At 27.8% G+C, this 21,870-nt stretch overlaps 1 protein-coding gene across 5 annotated transcripts in view; it reads left to right on the plus strand.

Annotated features, from left to right (window-relative positions):
• The window catches only part of cdkl5 (cyclin-dependent kinase-like 5), a 108,535-nt gene that overhangs the window by 8,179 nt on the left and 78,486 nt on the right, over window positions 1–21,870 (plus strand). The window lies entirely within an intron of this gene.

Raw genomic sequence — 21,870 nt, forward strand, 5'->3', positions numbered from 1 at the left:
TTACTTGTCACCCATCACACCGGGGGGTTAAGCTCAATTCAGTTTCCAACTCCCATCTCCCCTCAATTGAGGAAGTGAAGCAACAATGGAGGGGAGGAACCACCAGTTATAGAACATATCATGATAGAGCTTTTCTTCTCCCATCAAGACACTCTTGACTGAGTGACACGGACAGGAACTTCATATCAGGAAGTTAGTAAGTTGGTTTTCAAGAGCGATGAATGGGGTACATTCTGCATTTCGTAGAGTCATTTATTATTAGTTGATTGGCATATCTGTAGTTCTGAAGATAATAGAGAAGTACATTTTTCAGTAGCAGACTACTATCTACTGGCTATGTGATGACTATTCAATAACTATCTACTGACTATTCAATAACTATCTACTGACTATTCAATAACTATCTACTGACTATTCAATAACTATCTACTGACTATTCAATAACTATCTACTGGCTATGTGATGACTATTCAATAACTATCTACTGACTATTCAATAACTATCTACTGGCTATTCAATAACTATCTACTGACTATTCAATAACTATCTACTGACTATTCAATAACTATCTACTGACTATTCAATAACTATCTACTGACTATTCAATAACTATCTACTGACTATGTGATGACTATTCAATAACTATCTACTGACTATTCAATAACTATCTACTGACTATTCAATAACTATCTACTGACTATTCAATAACTATCTACTGACTATGTGATGACTATTCAATAACTATCTACTGACTATTCAATAACTATCTACTGACTATTCAATAACTATCTACTGACTATTCAATAACTATCTACTGACTATGTGATGACTATTCAATAACTATCTACTGACTATGTGATGACTATTCAATAACTATCTACTGACTATGTGATGACTATTCAATAACTATCTACTGACTATTCAATAACTATCTACTGACTATTCAATAACTATCTACTGACTATTCAATAACTATCTACTGACTATTCAATAACTATCTACTGACTATGTGATGACTATTCAATAACTATCTACTGACTATGTGATGACTATTCAATAACTATCTACTGACTATTCAATAACTATCTACTGACTATTCAATAACTATCTACTGACTATTCAATAACTATCTACTGACTATTCAATAACTATCTACTGACTATTCAATAACTATCTACTGACTATTCAATAACTATCTACTGACTATTCAATAACTATCTACTGACTATTCAATAACTATCTACTGACTATTCAATAACTATCTACTGACTATTCAATAACTATCTACTGACTATTCAATAACTATCTACTGACTATTCAATAACTATCTACTGACTATTCAATAACTATCTACTGACTATTCAATAACTATCTACTGACTATTCAATAACTATCTACTGACTATTCAATAACTATCTACTGACTATTCAATAACTATCTACTGACTATTCAATAACTATCTACTGACTATTCAATAACTATCTACTGACTATGTGATGACTATTCAATAACTATCTACTGACTATGTGATGACTATTCAATAACTATCTACTGACTATTCAATAACTATCTACTGACTATTCAATAACTATCTACTGACTATTCAATAACTATCTACTGACTATTCAATAACTATCTACTGACTATTCAATAACTATCTACTGACTATTCAATAACTATCTACTGACTATGTGATGACTATTCAATAACTATCTACTGACTATTCAATAACTATCTACTGACTATTCAATAACTATCTACTGACTATGTGATGACTATTCAATAACTATCTACTGACTATTCAATAACTATCTACTGACTATTCAATAACTATCTACTGACTATTCAATAACTATCTACTGACTATTCAATAACTATCTACTGACTATTCAATAACTATCTACTGACTATTCAATAACTATCTACTGACTATTCAATAACTATCTACTGACTATTCAATAACTATCTACTGACTATTCAATAACTATCTACTGACTATTCAATAACTATCTACTGTCTATGTGATGACTATTCAATAACTATCTACTGACTATTCAATAACTATCTACTGACTATTCAATAACTATCTACTGACTATTCAATAACTATCTACTGACTATTCAATAACTATCTACTGACTATTCAATAACTATCTACTGACTATTCAATAACTATCTACTGACTATTCAATAACTATCTACTGACTATTCAATAACTATCTACTGACTATTCAATAACTATCTACTGACTATTCAATAACTATCTACTGACTATTCAATAACTATCTACTGACTATTCAATAACTATCTACTGACTATTCAATAACTATCTACTGACTATTCAATACTATTCTATCTACTGACTATTCAATAACTATCTACTGACTATTCAATAACTATCTACTGACTATTCAATAACTATCTACTGACTATTCAATAACTATCTACTGACTATTCAATAACTATCTACTGACTATTCAATAACTATCTACTGACTATTCAATAACTATCTACTGACTATTCAATAACTATCTACTGACTATTCAATAACTATCTACTGACTATTCAATAACTATCTACTGACTATTCAATAACTATCTACTGACTATTCAATAACTATCTACTGACTATATCTACTGACTATTCAATAACTATCTACTGACTATTCAATAACTATCTACTGACTATTCAATAACTATCTACTGACTATTCAATAACTATCTACTGACTATTCAATAACTATCTACTGACTATTCAATAACTATCTACTGACTATTCAATAACTATCTACTGACTATTCAATAACTATCTACTGACTATTCAATAACTATCTACTGACTATTCAATAACTATCTACTGACTATTCAATAACTATCTACTGACTATTCAATAACTATCTACTGGCTATTCAATAACTATCTACTGACTATTCAATAACTATCTACTGACTATTCAATAACTATCTACTGACTATTCAATAACTATCTACTGACTATTCAATAACTATCTACTGACTATATGATGACTATTCAATAACTATCTACTGACTATTCAATAACTATCTACTGACTATATGATGACTATTCAATAACTATCTACTGACTATTCAATAACTATCTACTGACTATTCAATAACTATCTACTGACTATTCAATAACTATCTACTGACTATGTGATGACTATTCAATAACTATCTACTGACTATTCAATAACTATCTACTGACTATTCAATAACTATCTACTGACTATTCAATAACTATCTACTGACTATTCAATAACTATCTACTGACTATTCAATAACTATCTACTGACTATTCAATAACTATCTACTGACTATGTGATGACTATTCAATAACTATCTACTGACTATTCAATAACTATCTACTGACTATTCAATAACTATCTACTGACTATTCAATAACTATCTACTGACTATTCAATAACTATCTACTGACTATTCAATAACTATCTACTGACTATTCAATAACTATCTACTGACTATTCAATAACTATCTCTACTGACTATTCAATAACTATCTACTGACTATTCAATAACTATCTACTGACTATTCAATAACTATCTACTGACTATTCAATAACTATCTACTGACTATTCAATAACTATCTACTGACTATTCAATAACTATCTACTGACTATTCAATAACTATCTACTGACTATTCAATAACTATCTACTGACTATTCAATAACTATCTGACTATTCAATAACTATCTACTGACTATTCAATAACTATCTACTGACTATTCAATAACTATCTACTGACTATTCAATAACTATCTACTGACTATTCAATAACTATCTACTGACTATTCAATAACTATACTGACTATCTACTGACTATTCAATAACTATCTACTGACTATTCAATAACTATCTACTGACTATTCAATAACTATCTACTGACTATTCAATAACTATCTACTGACTATTCAATAACTATCTACTGACTATTCAATAACTATCTACTGACTATTCAATAACTATCTACTGACTATTCAATAACTATCTACTGACTATTCAATAACTATCTACTGACTATTCAATAACTATCTACTGACTATTCAATAACTATCTACTGACTATTCAATAACTATCTACTGACTATTCAATAACTATCTACTGACTATTCAATAACTATCTACTGACTATGTGATGACTATTCAATAACTATCTACTGACTATCAATGACTATTCAATAACTATCTACTGACTATTCATCTATGACTAACTATCTACTACTATTATAACTATCTACTGACTATTCAATAACTATCTACTGACTATTCAATAACTATCTACTGACTATTCAATAACTATCTACTGACTATTCAATAACTATCTACTGACTATTCAATAACTATCTACTGACTATGTGATGACTATTCAATAACTATCTACTGACTATTCAATAACTATCTACTGACTATTCAATAACTATCTACTGACTATTCAATAACTATCTACTGACTATTCAATAACTATCTACTGACTATTCAATAACTATCTACTGACTATTCAATAACTATCTACTGACTATTCAATAACTATCTACTGACTATTCAATAACTATCTACTGACTATTCAATAACTATCTACTGACTATTCAATAACTATCTACTACTACTATCTATGACTATTCAATAACTATCTACTGACTATTCAATAACTATCTACTGACTATTCAATAACTATCTACTGACTATTCAATAACTATCTACTGACTATTCAATAACTATCTACTGACTATTCAATAACTATCTACTGACTATTCAATAACTATCTACTGACTATTCAATAACTATCTACTGACTATTCAATAACTATCTACTGACTATTCAATAACTATCTACTGACTATTCAATAACTATCTACTGACTATTCAATAACTATCTACTGACTATTCAATAACTATCTACTGACTATTCAATAACTATCTACTGACTATTCAATAACTATCTACTGACTATTCAATAACTATCTATAACTATCTACTGACTATTCAATAACTATCTACTGACTATTCAATAACTATCTACTGACTATTCAATAACTATCTACTGACTATTCAATAACTATCTACTGACTATTCAATAACTATCTACTGACTATTCAATAACTATCTACTAACTGATCTAATAACTATCTACTGACTATTCAATAACTATCTACTGACTATTCAATAACTATCTACTGACTATGTGATGACTATTCAATAACTATCTACTGACTATTCAATAACTATCTACTGACTATTCAATAACTATCTACTGACTATTCAATAACTATCTACTGACTATTCAATAACTATCTACTGACTATTCAATAACTATCTACTGACTATTCAATAACTATCTACTGACTATTCAATAACTATCTACTGACTATTCAATAACTATCTACTGACTATTCAATAACTATCTACTGACTATTCAATAACTATCTACTGACTATGTGATGACTATTCAATAACTATCTACTGACTATTCAATAACTATCTACTGACTATTCAATAACTATCTACTGACTATTCAATAACTATCTACTGACTATTCAATAACTATCTACTGACTATTCAATAACTATCTACTGACTATTCAATAACTATCTACTGACTATTCAATAACTATCTACTGACTATGTGATGACTATTCAATAACTATCTACTGACTATTCAATAACTATCTACTGACTATTCAATAACTATCTACTGACTATTCAATAACTATCTACTGACTATTCAATAACTATCTACTGACTATTCAATGACTATCTACTGACTATTCAACTATCTATCTACTGACTATTCAATAACTATCTACTGACTATTCAATAACTATCTACTGACTATTCAATAACTATCTACTGACTATTCAATAACTATCTACTGACTATTCAATAACTATCTACTGACTATTCAATAACTATCTACTGACTATTCAATAACTATCTGACTGACTATTCAATAACTATCTACTGACTATTCAATAACTATCTACTGACTATTCAATAACTATCTACTGACTATTCAATAACTATCTACTGACTATTCAATAACTATCTATTCAATAACTATCTACTGACTATTCAATAACTATCTACTGACTATTCAATAACTATCTACTGACTATTCAATAACTATCTACTGACTATGTGATGACTATTCAATAACTATCTACTGACTATTCAATAACTATCTACTGACTATTCAATAACTATCTACTGACTATTCAATAACTATCTACTGACTATTCAATAACTATCTACTGACTATTCAATAACTATCTACTGACTATGTGATGACTATTCAATAACTATCTACTGACTATTCAATAACTATCTACTGACTATTCAATAACTATCTACTGACTATTCAATAACTATCTACTGACTATTCAATAACTATCTACTGACTATGTGATGACTATTCAATAACTATCTACTGACTATTCAATAACTATCTACTGACTATTCAATGACTGACTATTCAATAAACTATCTACTGACTATTCAATAACTATCTACTGACTGACTATTCAATAACTATCTACTGACTATTCAATAACTATCTACTGACTATTCAATAACTATCTACTGACTATTCAATAACTATCTACTGACTATCTACTGACTATTCAATAACTATCTACTGACTATTCAATAACTATCTACTGACTATGTGATGACTATTCAATAACTATCTACTGACTATGTGATGACTATTCAATAACTATCTACTGACTATGTGATGACTATTCAATAACTATCTACTGACTATGTGATGACTATTCAATAACTATCTACTGACTATTCAATAACTATCTACTGACTATTCAATAACTATCTACTGACTATGTGATGACTATTCAATAACTATCTACTGACTATGTGATGACTATTCAATAACTATCTACTGACTATTCAATAACTATCTACTGACTATTCAATAACTATCTACTGACTATTCAATAACTATCTACTGACTATTCAATAACTATCTACTGACTATTCAATAACTATCTACTGACTATGTGATGACTATTCAATAACTATCTACTGACTATTCAATAACTATCTACTGACTATTCAATAACTATCTACTGACTATTCAATAACTATCTACTGACTATTCAATAACTATCTACTGACTATTCAATAACTATCTACTGACTATTCTATTCAAAATAACTATCTACTGACTATTCAATAACTATCTACTGACTATTCAATAACTATCTACTGACTATTCAATAACTATCTACTGACTATTCAATAACTATCTACTGACTATTCAATAACTATCTACTGACTATTCAATAACTATCTACTGACTATTCAATAACTATCTACTGACTATTCATAACTATCTATGACTATTCTATCTACTGACTATTCAATAACTATCTACTGACTATTCAATAACTATCTACTGACTATTCAATAACTATCTACTGACTATTCAATAACTATCTACTGACTATTCAATAAACTATGACTATTCAATAACTATCTACTGACTATTCAATAACTATCTACTGACTATTCAATAACTATCTACTATGTGATGACTATTCAATAACTATCTACTGACTATTCAATAACTATCTACTGACTATTCAATAACTATCTACTGACTATTCAATAACTATCTACTGACTATTCAATAACTATCTACTGACTATTCAATAACTATCTACTGACTATTCAATAACTATCTACTGACTATTCAATAACTATCTACTGACTATTCAATAACTATCTATCTGACTATTGACTATGTGATGACTATTCAATAACTATCTACTGACTATTCTAACTATCTACTGACTATTCAATAACTATCTACTGACTATTCAATAACTATCTACTGACTATTCAATAACTATCTACTGACTATTCAATAACTATCTACTGACTATTCAATAACTATCTACTGACTATTCTAACTATCTACTGACTATTCAATAACTATCTACTGACTATCAATGACTATTCAATAACTATCTACTGACTATTCAATAACTATCTACTGACTATTCAATAACTATCTACTGACTATTCAATAACTATCTACTGACTATTCAATACTATCTACTGACTATTCAATAACTATCTACTGACTATTCAATAACTATCTACTGACTATTCAATAACTATCTACTGACTATTCAATAACTATCTACTGACTATTCTAACTATCTACTGACTATTCAATAACTATCTACTGACTATTCAATAACTATCTACTGACTATTCAATAACTATCTACTGACTATTCAATAACTATCTCTGACTATTGATGACTATTCAATAACTATCTACTGACTGACTATTCAACTAACTATCTACTGACTATTCAATAACTATCTACTGACTATTCAATAACTATCTACTGACTATTCAATAACTATCTACTGACTATTCAATAACTATCTACTGACTATTCAATAACTATCTACTGACTATTCAATAACTATCTACTGACTATTCAATAACTATCTACTGACTATGTGATGACTATTCAATAACTATCTACTGACTATTCAATAACTATCTACTGACTATTCAATAACTATCTACTGACTATTCAATAACTATCTACTGACTATTCAATAACTATCTACTGACTATGTGATGACTATTCAATAACTATCTACTGACTATTCAATAACTATCTACTGACTATTCAATAACTATCTACTGACTATTCAATAACTATCTTCAATAACTATCTACTGACTATATCTGATGACTATTCAATAACTATCTACTGACTATTCAATAACTATCTACTGACTATTCAATAACTATCTACTGACTATTCAATAACTATTCACTAACTATCTACTGACTATTCAATAACTATCTACTGACTATGTGATGACTATTCAATAACTATCTACTGACTATTCAATAACTATCTACTGACTATTCAATAACTATCTACTGACTATTCAATAACTATCTACTGACTATTCAATAACTATCTACTGACTATGTGATGACTATTCAATAACTATCTACTGACTATGTGATGACTATTCAATAACTATCTACTGACTATTCAATAACTATCTACTGACTATTCAATAACTATCTACTGACTATTCAATAACTATCTACTGACTATTCAATAACTATCTACTGACTATGTGATGACTATTCAATAACTATCTACTGACTATTCAATAACTATCTACTGACTATATGATGACTATTCAATAACTATCTACTGACTATTCAATAACTATCTACTGACTATTCAATAACTATCTACTGACTATTCAATAACTATCTACTGACTATGTGATGACTATTCAATAACTATCTACTGACTATTCAATAACTATCTACTGACTATTCAATAACTATCTACTGACTATTCAATAACTATCTACTGACTATTCAATAACTATCTACTGACTATTCAATAACTATCTACTGACTATTCAATAACTATCTACTGACTATTCAATAACTATCTACTGATTCTATTCAATAACTATCTACTGACTATTCAATAACTATCTACTGACTATCTTGACTATTCAATAACTATCTACTGACTATTCAATAACTATCTACTGACTATTCAATAACTATCTACTGACTATTGATGACTATCTACTGACTATTCAATAACTATCTACTACTGACTATTCAATAACTATCTACTGACTATTCAATAACTATCTACTGACTATTCAATAACTATCTACTGACTATTCAATAACTATCTACTGACTATTCAATAACTATCTACTGACTATTCAATAACTATCTACTGACTATTCAATAACTATCTACTGACTATTCAATAACTATCTACTGACTATTCAATAACTATTGACTATTCAATAACTATCTACTGACTACTATGACTATTCAATAACTATCTACTGACTATTCAATAACTATCTACTGACTATTCAATAACTATCTACTGACTATTCAATAACTATCTACTGACTATTCAATAACTATCTACTGACTATTCAATAACTATCTACTGACTATTCAATAACTATCTACTGACTATTCAATAACTATCTACTGACTATTCAATAACTATCTACTGACTATTCAATAACTATCTACTGACTATTCAATAACTATCTACTGACTATTCAATAACTATCTACTGACTATTCAATAACTATCTACTGACTATTCAATAACTATCTACTGACTATTCAATAACTATCTACTGACTATTCAATAACTATCTACTGACTATTCAATAACTATCTACTGACTATTCAATAACTATCTACTGACTATTCAATAACTATCTACTGACTATTCAATAACTATCTACTGACTATTCAATAACTATCTACTGACTATTCAATAACTATCTACTGACTATAACTATCTACTGACTATTCAATAACTATCTACTGACTATTCAATAACTATCTACTGACTATTCAATAACTATCTACTGACTATTCAATAACTATCTACTGACTATTCAATAACTATCTACTGACTATTCAATAACTATCTACTGACTATTCAATAACTATCTACTGACTATTCAATAACTATCTACTGACTGACTATTCAATAACTATCTACTGACTATTCAATAACTATCTACTGACTATTCAATAACTATCTACTGACTATTCAATAACTATCTACTGACTATTCAATAACTATCTACTGACTATTATAACTATCTACTGACTATTCAATAACTATCTACTGACTATTCAATAACTATCTACTGACTATTCAATAACTATCTACTGACTATTCAATAACTATCTGACTATTCAATAACTATCTACTGACTATTCTGACTATTCAATAACTATCTACTGACTATTCAATAACTATCTACTGACTATATGATGACTATTCAATAACTATCTACTGACTATTCAATAACTATCTACTGACTATTCAATAACTATCTACTACTGACTATTCAATAACTATCTACTGACTACTGACTATTCAATAACATCTAACTATCTACTGACTATTCAATAACTATCTACTGACTATTCAATAACTATCTACTGACTATTCAATAACTATCTACTGACTATTCAATAACTATCTACTGACTATTCAATAACTATCTACTGACTATTCAATAACTATCTACTGACTATTCAATAACTATCTACTGACTATTCAATAACTATCTACTGACTATTCAATAACTATCTACTGACTATTCAATAACTATCTACTGACTATTCAATAACTATCTACTGACTATTCACTGACTAACTATCTACTGACTATTCAATAACTATCTACTATTCAATAACTATCTACTGACTATTCAATAACTATCTACTGACTATTCAATAACTATCTACTGACTATTCAATAACTATCTACTGACTATTCAATAATCTACTGACTATTCAATAACTATCTCTGACTATTCAATAACTATCTACTGACTATTCAATAACTATCTACTGACTATTCAATAACTATCTACTGACTATTCAATAACTATCTACTGACTATTCAATAACTATCTACTGACTATGACTATTCAATAACTATCTACTGACTATTCAATAACTACTACTGACTATTCAATAACTATCTACTGACTATTCAATAACTATCTACTGACTATTCAATAACTATCTACTGACTATTCAATAACTATCTACTGACTATTCAATAACTATCTACTGACTATTCAATAACTATCTACTGACTATTCAATAACTATCTACTGACTATTCAATAACTATCTACTGACTATTCAATAACTATCTACTGACTATTCAATAACTATCTACTGACTATTCAATAACTATCTACTGACTATTCAATAACTATCTACTGACTATTCAATAACTATCTACTGACTATGTAATGACTATTCAATAACTATCTACTGACTATTCAATAACTATCTACTGACTATGTCTATGACTATTCAATAACTATCTACTGACTATTCAATAACTATCTACTGACTATTCAATAACTATCTACTGACTATTCAATAACTCTACTGACTATTATAACTATCTACTGACTATTCAATAACTATCTACTGACTATTCAATAACTATCTACTGACTATCTACTGACTATTCAATAACTATCTACTGACTATTCAATAACTATCTACTGACTATTCAATAACTATCTACTGACTATTCAATAACTATCTACTGACTATTCAATAACTATCTACTGACTATTCAATAACTATCTACTGACTATTCAATAACTATCTACTGACTATTCAATAACTATCTACTGACTATTCAATAACTATCTACTGACTATTCAATAACTATCTACTGACTATTCAATAACTATCTACTGACTATTCAATAACTATCTACTGACTATTCAATAACTATCTACTGACTATTCAATAACTATCTACTGACTATTCAATAACTATTCACTGACTAACTATCTACTGACTATTCAATAACTATCTACTGACTATTCAATAACTATCTACTGACTATGTGATGACTATTCAATAACTATCTACTGACTATGTCAATAACTATACTGACTATTCAATAACTATCTACTGACTATTCAATAACTATCTACTGACTATTCAATAACTATCTACTGACTATTCAATAACTATCTACTGACTATTCTATAACTGATGACTATTCAATAACTATCTACTGACTATTGACTATTCAATAACTATCTAACTATCAATAACTATTACTAACTATCTATGTGATGACTATTCAATAACTATCTACTGACTGATGACTATTCAATAACTATCTACTGACTATTCAATAACTATCTACTGACTATTCAATAACTATCTACTGACTATTCAATAACTATCTACTACAATAACTATCTACTGACTATTCAATAACTATCTACTGACTATTCAATAACTATCTACTGACTATTCAATAACTATCTACTGACTATTCAATAACTATCTACTGACTATTCAATAACTATCTACTGACTATTCAATAACTATCTACTGACTATTCAATAACTATCTACTGACTATTCAATAACTATCTACTGACTATTCAATAACTATCTATCTGTTCTGACTATTCAATAACTATCTACTGACTATTCAATAACTATCTACTGACTACTATTCTACTGACTATTCAATAACTATCTACTGACTATTCAATAACTATCTACTGACTATTCAATAACTATCTACTGACTATTCAATAACTATCTACTGACTATTCACTATAACTATTCTACTATCTGACTGACTATTCAATAACTATCTACTGACTATTATAACTATCTACTGACTATTCAATAACTATCTACTGACTATTCAATAACTATCTACTGACTATTCAATAACTATCTACTGACTATTCAATAACTATCTACTGACTATTCAATAACTATCTACTGACTATTCAATAACTATCTACTGACTATTCAATAACTATCTACTGACTATTCAATGACTATTCAATAACTATCTACTGACTATTCAATAACTATCTACTGACTATTCAATAACTATCTACTGACTATTCAATAACTATCTACTGACTATTCAATAACTATCTACTGACTATTCAATAACTATCTAATGACTATTCTAACTATCTACTGACTATTCAATAACTATCTACTGACTATTCAATAACTATCTACTGACTATTCAATAACTATCTACTGACTATTCAATAACTATCTACTGACTATTCAATAACTATCTACTGACTATTCAATAACTATCTACTGACTATTCAATAACTATCTACTGACTATTCAATAACTATCTACTGACTATTGTGACTATGTGATGACTATTTAACTAACTATTCAATAACTATCTACTGACTATTCAATAACTATCTACTGACTATTCAATAACTATCTACTGACTATTCAATAACTATCTACTGACTATTCAATAACTATCTACTGACTATTCAATAACTATCTACTGACTATATGACTGACTATTCAATAACTATCTACTGACTATTCAATAACTATCTACTGACTATTCAATAACTATCTACTGACTCAATAACTATCTACTGACTATTCAATAACTATCTACTGACTATTCAATAACTATCTACTGACTATTCAATAACTATCTACTGACTATTCAACTATCTAACTATCTACTGACTATTCAATAACTATCTACTGACTATTCAATAACTATCTACTACTGATTCAATACTATCTACTGACTATTCAATAACTATCTACTGACTATTCAATAACTATCTACTGACTATTCAATAACTATCTACTGACTATTCAATAACTATCTACTGACTATTCAATAACTATCTACTGACTATTCAATAACTATCTACTGACTATTCAATAACTATCTACTGACTATTCAATAACTATCTACTGACTATTCAATAACTATCTACTGACTATTCAACTATTAACTATCTACTGACTATCAATAACTATCTGACTATTCAATAACTATCTACTGACTATTCAATAACTATCTACTGACTATTCAATAACTATCTACTGACTATTCAATAACTATCTACTGACTATTCAATAACTATCTACTGACAATAACTATCTACTGACTATTCAATAACTATCTACTGACTGACTATTCAATAACTATCTACTGACTGACTATTCAATAACTATCTACTGACTATTCAATAACTATCTACTGACTATTCATTAACTATCTACTGACTATTCAATAACTATCTACTGACTATTCAATAACTATCTACTGACTATTCAATAACTATCTACTGACTATTCAATAACTATCTACTGACTATTCAATAACTATCTACTGACTATTCAATAACTATCTACTGACTATTCAATAACTATCTACTGACTATTCAATAACTATCTACTGACTATTCAATAACTATCTACTGACTATTCAATAACTATCTACTGACTATTCAATAACTATCTACTGACTATTCAATAACTATCTACTGACTATTCAATAACTATCTACTGACTATTCAATAACTATCTACTGACTATTCAATAACTATCTACTGACTATGTGATGACTATTCAATAACTATCTACTGACTATTCAATAACTATCTACTGACTATTCAATAACTATCTACTGACTATTCAATAACTATCTACTGACTATTCAATAACTATCTACTGACTATTCAATAACTATCTACTGACTATTCAATAACTATCTACTGACTATTCAATAACTATCTACTGACTATTCAATAACTATCTACTGACTATTCAATAACTATCTACTATTCAATAACTATCTACTGACTATTCAATAACTATCTATCTATTCAATAACTATCTACTGACTATTCAATAACTATCTACTGACTATTCAATAACTATCTACTGACTATTCAATAACTATCTACTGACTATTCAATAACTATCTACTGACTATTCAATAACTATCTACTCTATGTGACTATTCAATAACTATCTACTATTCAATAACTATCTACTGACTATTCAATAACTATCTACTGACTATTCAATAACTATCTACTGACTATTCAATAACTATCTACTGACTATTCAATAACTATCTACTGACTATTCAATAACTATCTACTGACTATTCAATAACTATCTACTGACTATCTATGACTATTCAATAACTATCTACTGACTATTCAATAACTATCTACTGACTATTCAATAACTATCTACTGACTATTCAATAACTATCTACTGACTATTCAATAACTATCTACTGACTATCTACTGACTATTCAATAACTATCTACTGACTATCTACTGACTATTCAATAACTATCTACTGACTATTCAATAACTATCTGATGACTATTCAATAACTATCTACTGACTATTCAATAACTATCTACTGACTATTCAATAACTATCTACTGACTATTCAATAACTATCTACTGACTATTCAATAACTATCTACTGACTATTCAATAACTATCTACTGACTATTCAATAACTATCTACTGACTATTCAATAACTATCTACTGACTATTCAATAACTATCTACTGACTATTCAATATGACTATTCAATAACTATCTACTGACTATTCAATAACTATCTACTGACTATTCAATAACTATCTACTGACTATTCAATAACTATCTACTGACTATTCAATAACTATCTCTACTGACTATTCAATAACTATCTACTGACTATTCAATAACTATCTACTGACTATTCAATAACTATCTACTGACTATTCAATAACTATCTACTGACTATTCAATAACTATCTACTGACTATTCAATAACTATCTACTGACTATTCAATAACTATCTACTGACTATTCAATAACTATCTACTGACTATTCAATAACTATCTACTGACTATTCAATAACTATCTACTGACTATTCAATAACTATCTACTGACTATTCAATAACTATCTACTGACTATTCAATAACTATCTACTGACTATTCAATAACTATCTACTGACTATTCAATAACTATCTACTGACTATGTGATGACTATTCAATAACTATCTACTGACTATTCAATAACTATGACTATTCAATAACTATCTACTGATGACTATTCAATAACTATCTCTACTGACTATTCAATAACTATCTACTGACTATTCAATAACTATCTACTGACTATTCAATAACTATCTACTGACTATTCAATAACTATCTACTGACTATTCAATAACTATCTCTACTGACTATTCAATAACTATCTACTGACTATTCAATAACTATCTACTGACTATTCAATAACTATCTACTGACTATTCAATAACTATCTACTGACTATTCAATAACTATCTACTGACTATTCAATAACTATCTACTGACTATTCAATAACTATCTACTGACTATTCAATAACTATCTACTGACTATTCAATAACTATCTACTGACTATTCAATAACTATCTACTGACTATTCAATAACTATTCAATAACTATCTACTGACTATTCAATAACTATCTACTGACTATTCAATAACTATCTACTGACTACTATTCAATAACTATCTACTGACTATTCAATATCTACTGACTATCTATCTGACTATTCAATAACTATCTACTGACTATTCAATAACTATCTACTGACTATTCAATAACTATCTACTGACTATTCAATAACTATCTACTGACTATTCAATAACTATCTACTGACTATTCAATAACTATCTACTGACTATTCAATGACTATTCAATAACTATCTACTGACTATTCAATAACTATCTACTGACTATTCAATAACTATCTACTGACTATTCAATAACTATCTACTGACTATTCAATAACTATCTACTGACTATTCAATAACTATCTACTGACTATTCAATAACTATCTACTGACTATTCAATAACTATCTACTGACTATCTACTGACTATTCAATAACTATCTACTGACTATTCAATAACTATCTACTGACTATTCAATAACTATCTACTGACTATTCAATAACTATCTACTGACTATTCAATAACTATCTACTGACTATTCAATAACTATCTACTGACTATTCAATAACTATCTACTGACTATTCAATAACTATCTACTGACTATTCAATAACTATCTACTGACTATTCAATAACTATCTACTGACTATTCAATAACTATCTACTGACTATTCAATAACTATCTACTGACTATTCAATAACTATCTACTGACTATTCAATAACTATCTACTGACTATTCAATAACTATCTACTGACTATTCAATAACTATCTACTGACTATTCAATAACTATCTACTGACTATGTTGACTATTCAATAACTATCTGACTCAATAACTGATGACTATTCAATAACTATCTACTGACTATGTGATGACTATTCAATAACTATCTACTGACTATTCAATAACTATCTACTGACTATTCAATAACTATCTACTGACTATTCAATAACTATCTACTGACTATTCAATAACTATCTACTGACTATTCAATAACTATCTACTGATTCAATAACTATCTATTCAATAACTGATCTACTGACTATTCAATAACTATCTACTGACTATTCAATAACTATCTACTGACTATTCAATAACTATCTACTGACTATTCAATAACTATCTACTGACTATTCAATAACTATCTACTGACTATTCAATAACTACTATTCAATAACTATCTACTGACTATTCAATAACTATCTACTGACTATTCAATAACTATCTACTGACTATTCAATAACTATCTACTGACTATTCAATAACTATCTACTGACTATTCAATAACTATCTACTGACTATTCAATAACTATCTACTGACTATTCAATAACTATCTACTGACTATTCAATAACTATCTACTGACTATTCAATAACTATCTACTGACTATTCAATAACTATCTACTGACTATTCAATAACTATCTACTGACTATTCAATAACTATCTACTGACTATTCAATAACTATCTACTGACTATCTGATGACTATTCAATAACTATCTACTGACTATTCAATAACTATCTACTGACTATTCAATAACTATCTACTGACTATTCAATAACTATCTACTGACTATTCAATAACAATCTACTGACTATTCAATAACTATCTACTGACTATTCAATAACTATCTACTGACTATTCAATAACTATCTACTGACTATTCAATAACTATCTACTGACTATTCAATAACTATCTACTGACTATTCAATAACTATCTACTATTCTATCTACTGACTATTCAATAACTATCTACTGACTATTCAATAACTATCTACTGACTATTCAATAACTATCTACTGACTATTCAATAACTATCTACTGACTATTCAATAACTATGACTATTCAATAACTATCTACGACTATTGACTATTCAATAACTATCTACTGACTATTGATGACTATTCAATAACTATCTACTGACTATTCAATAACTATCTACTGACTATTCAATAACTATCTACTGACTATTCAATAACTATCTACTGACTATTCAATAACTATCTACTGACTATTCAATAACTATCTACTGACTATTCAATAACTATCTACTGACTATTCAATAACTATCTACTGACTATTCAATAACTATCTACTGACTATTCAACTATTAACTATCTACTGACTATTCAATAACTATCTACTGACTATTCAATAACTATCTACTGACTATTCAATAACTATCTACTGACTATTCAATAACTATCTACTGACTATCTACTGACTATTCAATAACTATCTACTGACTATTCAATAACTATCTACTGACTATTCAATAACTATCTACTGACTATTCAATAACTATCTACTGACTATGTGATGACTATTCAATAACTATCTACTGACTATAACTATCTACTGACTATTCAATAACTATCTACTGACTATTCAATAATATCTACTGACTACTGACTATTCAATAACTATCTACTGACTATTCAATAACTATCTACTGACTATTCAATAACTATCTACTGACTATTCAATAACTATCTACTGACTATTCAATAACTATCTACTGACTATGATGACTATTCAATAACTATGACTATTCAATAACTATCTACTGACTACTATCTACTGACTATTCAATAACTATCTACTGACTATTCAATAACTATCTACTGACTATTCAATAACTATCTACTGACTATTCAATAACTATCTACTGACTATTCAATAACTATCTACTGACTATTCAATAACTATCTACTGACTATTCAATAACTATCTACTGACTATTCAATAACTATCTACTGACTATTCAATAACTATCTACTGACTATTCAATAACTATCTACTGACTATTCAATAACTATCTACTGACTATGTGATGACTATTCAATAACTATCTACTGACTATTCAATAACTATCTACTGACTATTCAATAACTATCTACTGACTATTCAATAACTATCTACTGACTATTCAATACTACTATCTACTGACTATTCAATAACTATCTACTGATGACTATTCAATAACTATCTCTACTGACTATGACTATTCAATGACTATTCAATAACTATCTACTGACTATTCAATAACTATCTACTGACTATGTGATGACTATTCAATAACTATCTACTGACTATTCAATAACTATCTACTGACTATGTGATGACTATTCAATAACTATCTACTGACTATTCAATAACTATCTACTGACTATTCAATAACTATCTACTGACTATTCAATAACTATCTCTACTGACTATTCAATAACTATCTACTGACTATTCAATAACTATGATGACTATTCAATAACTATCTACTGACTATTCAATAACTATACTGACAATAACTATCTACTGACTATTCAATACTACTGACTATTCTAACTATCTACTGACTATTCAATAACTATCTATGACTATTCAATAACTATCTACTGACTATTCAATAACTATCTACTGACTATTCAATAACTATCTACTGACTATTCAATAACTATCTACTGACTATTCAATAACTATCTACTGACTATTCAATAACTATCTACTGACTATTCAATAACTATCTACTGACTATTCAATAACTATCTACTGACTATTCAATAACTATCTACTGACTATGTAATGACTATTCAATAACTATCTACTGACTATTCAATAACTATCTACTGACTATTCAATAACTATCTACTGACTATTCAATAACTATCTACTGACTATGTGATGACTATTCAATAACTATCTACTGACTATTCAATAACTATCTACTGACTATTCAATAACTATCTACTCTACTGACTATTCAATAACTATCTACTGACTACTGACTATTCAATAACTATCTACTGACTATTCAATAACTATCTACTGACTATTCAATAACTATCTACAATAACTATCTACTGACTATTCAATAACTATCTACTGACTATTCAATAACTATCTACTGACTATTCAATAACTATCTACTAACTATCTACTGACTATTCAATAACTATCTACTGACTATTCAATAACTATCTACTGACTATTCAATAACTATCTACTGACTATTCAATAACTATCTACTGACTATTCAATAACTATCTACTGACTATGTGATGACTATTCAATAACTATCTACTGACTATTCAATAACTATCTACTGACTATGTGATGACTATTCAATAACTATCTACTGACTATTCAATAACTATCTACTGACTATTCAATAACTATCTACTGACTATTCAATAACTATCTACTGACTATTCAATAACTATCTACTGACTATTCAATAACTATCTACTGACTATTCAATAACTATCTACTGACTATTCAATAACTATCTACTGACTATTCAATAACTATCTACTGACTATTCAATAACTATCTACTGACTATTCAATAACTATCTACTGACTATTCAATAACTATCTACTGACTATTCAATAACTATCTACTATTCAATAACTATCTACTGACTATTCAATAACTATGACTATTCAATAACTATCTACTGACTATTCAATAACTATCTACTGACTATTCAATAACTATCTACTGACTATTCAATAACTATCTACTGACTATATCTACTGACTATTCAATAACTATCTACTGACTATTCAATAACTATCTACAATAACTATCTACTGACTATTCAATAACTATCTACTGACTATTCAATAACTATCTACTGACTATTCTAATATCTACTGACTATTCAATAACTATCTACTGACTATTCAATAACTATCTACTGACTATTCAATAACTATCTACTGACTATTCAATAACTATCTACTGACTATTCAATAACTATCTACTGACTATTCAATAACTATCTACTGACTATTCAATAACTATCTACTGACTATTCAATAACTATCTACTGACTATTCAATAACTATCTACTGACTATTCAATAACTATCTACTGACTATTCAATAACTATCTACTGACTATTCAATAACTATCTACTGACTATGTGATGACTATTCAATAACTAT

The sequence above is a fragment of the Oncorhynchus keta genome, chromosome 37 (assembly GCF_023373465.1).
Source record: "Oncorhynchus keta strain PuntledgeMale-10-30-2019 chromosome 37, Oket_V2, whole genome shotgun sequence".
In the NCBI taxonomy this organism is placed as follows: domain Eukaryota; kingdom Metazoa; phylum Chordata; class Actinopteri; order Salmoniformes; family Salmonidae; genus Oncorhynchus; species Oncorhynchus keta.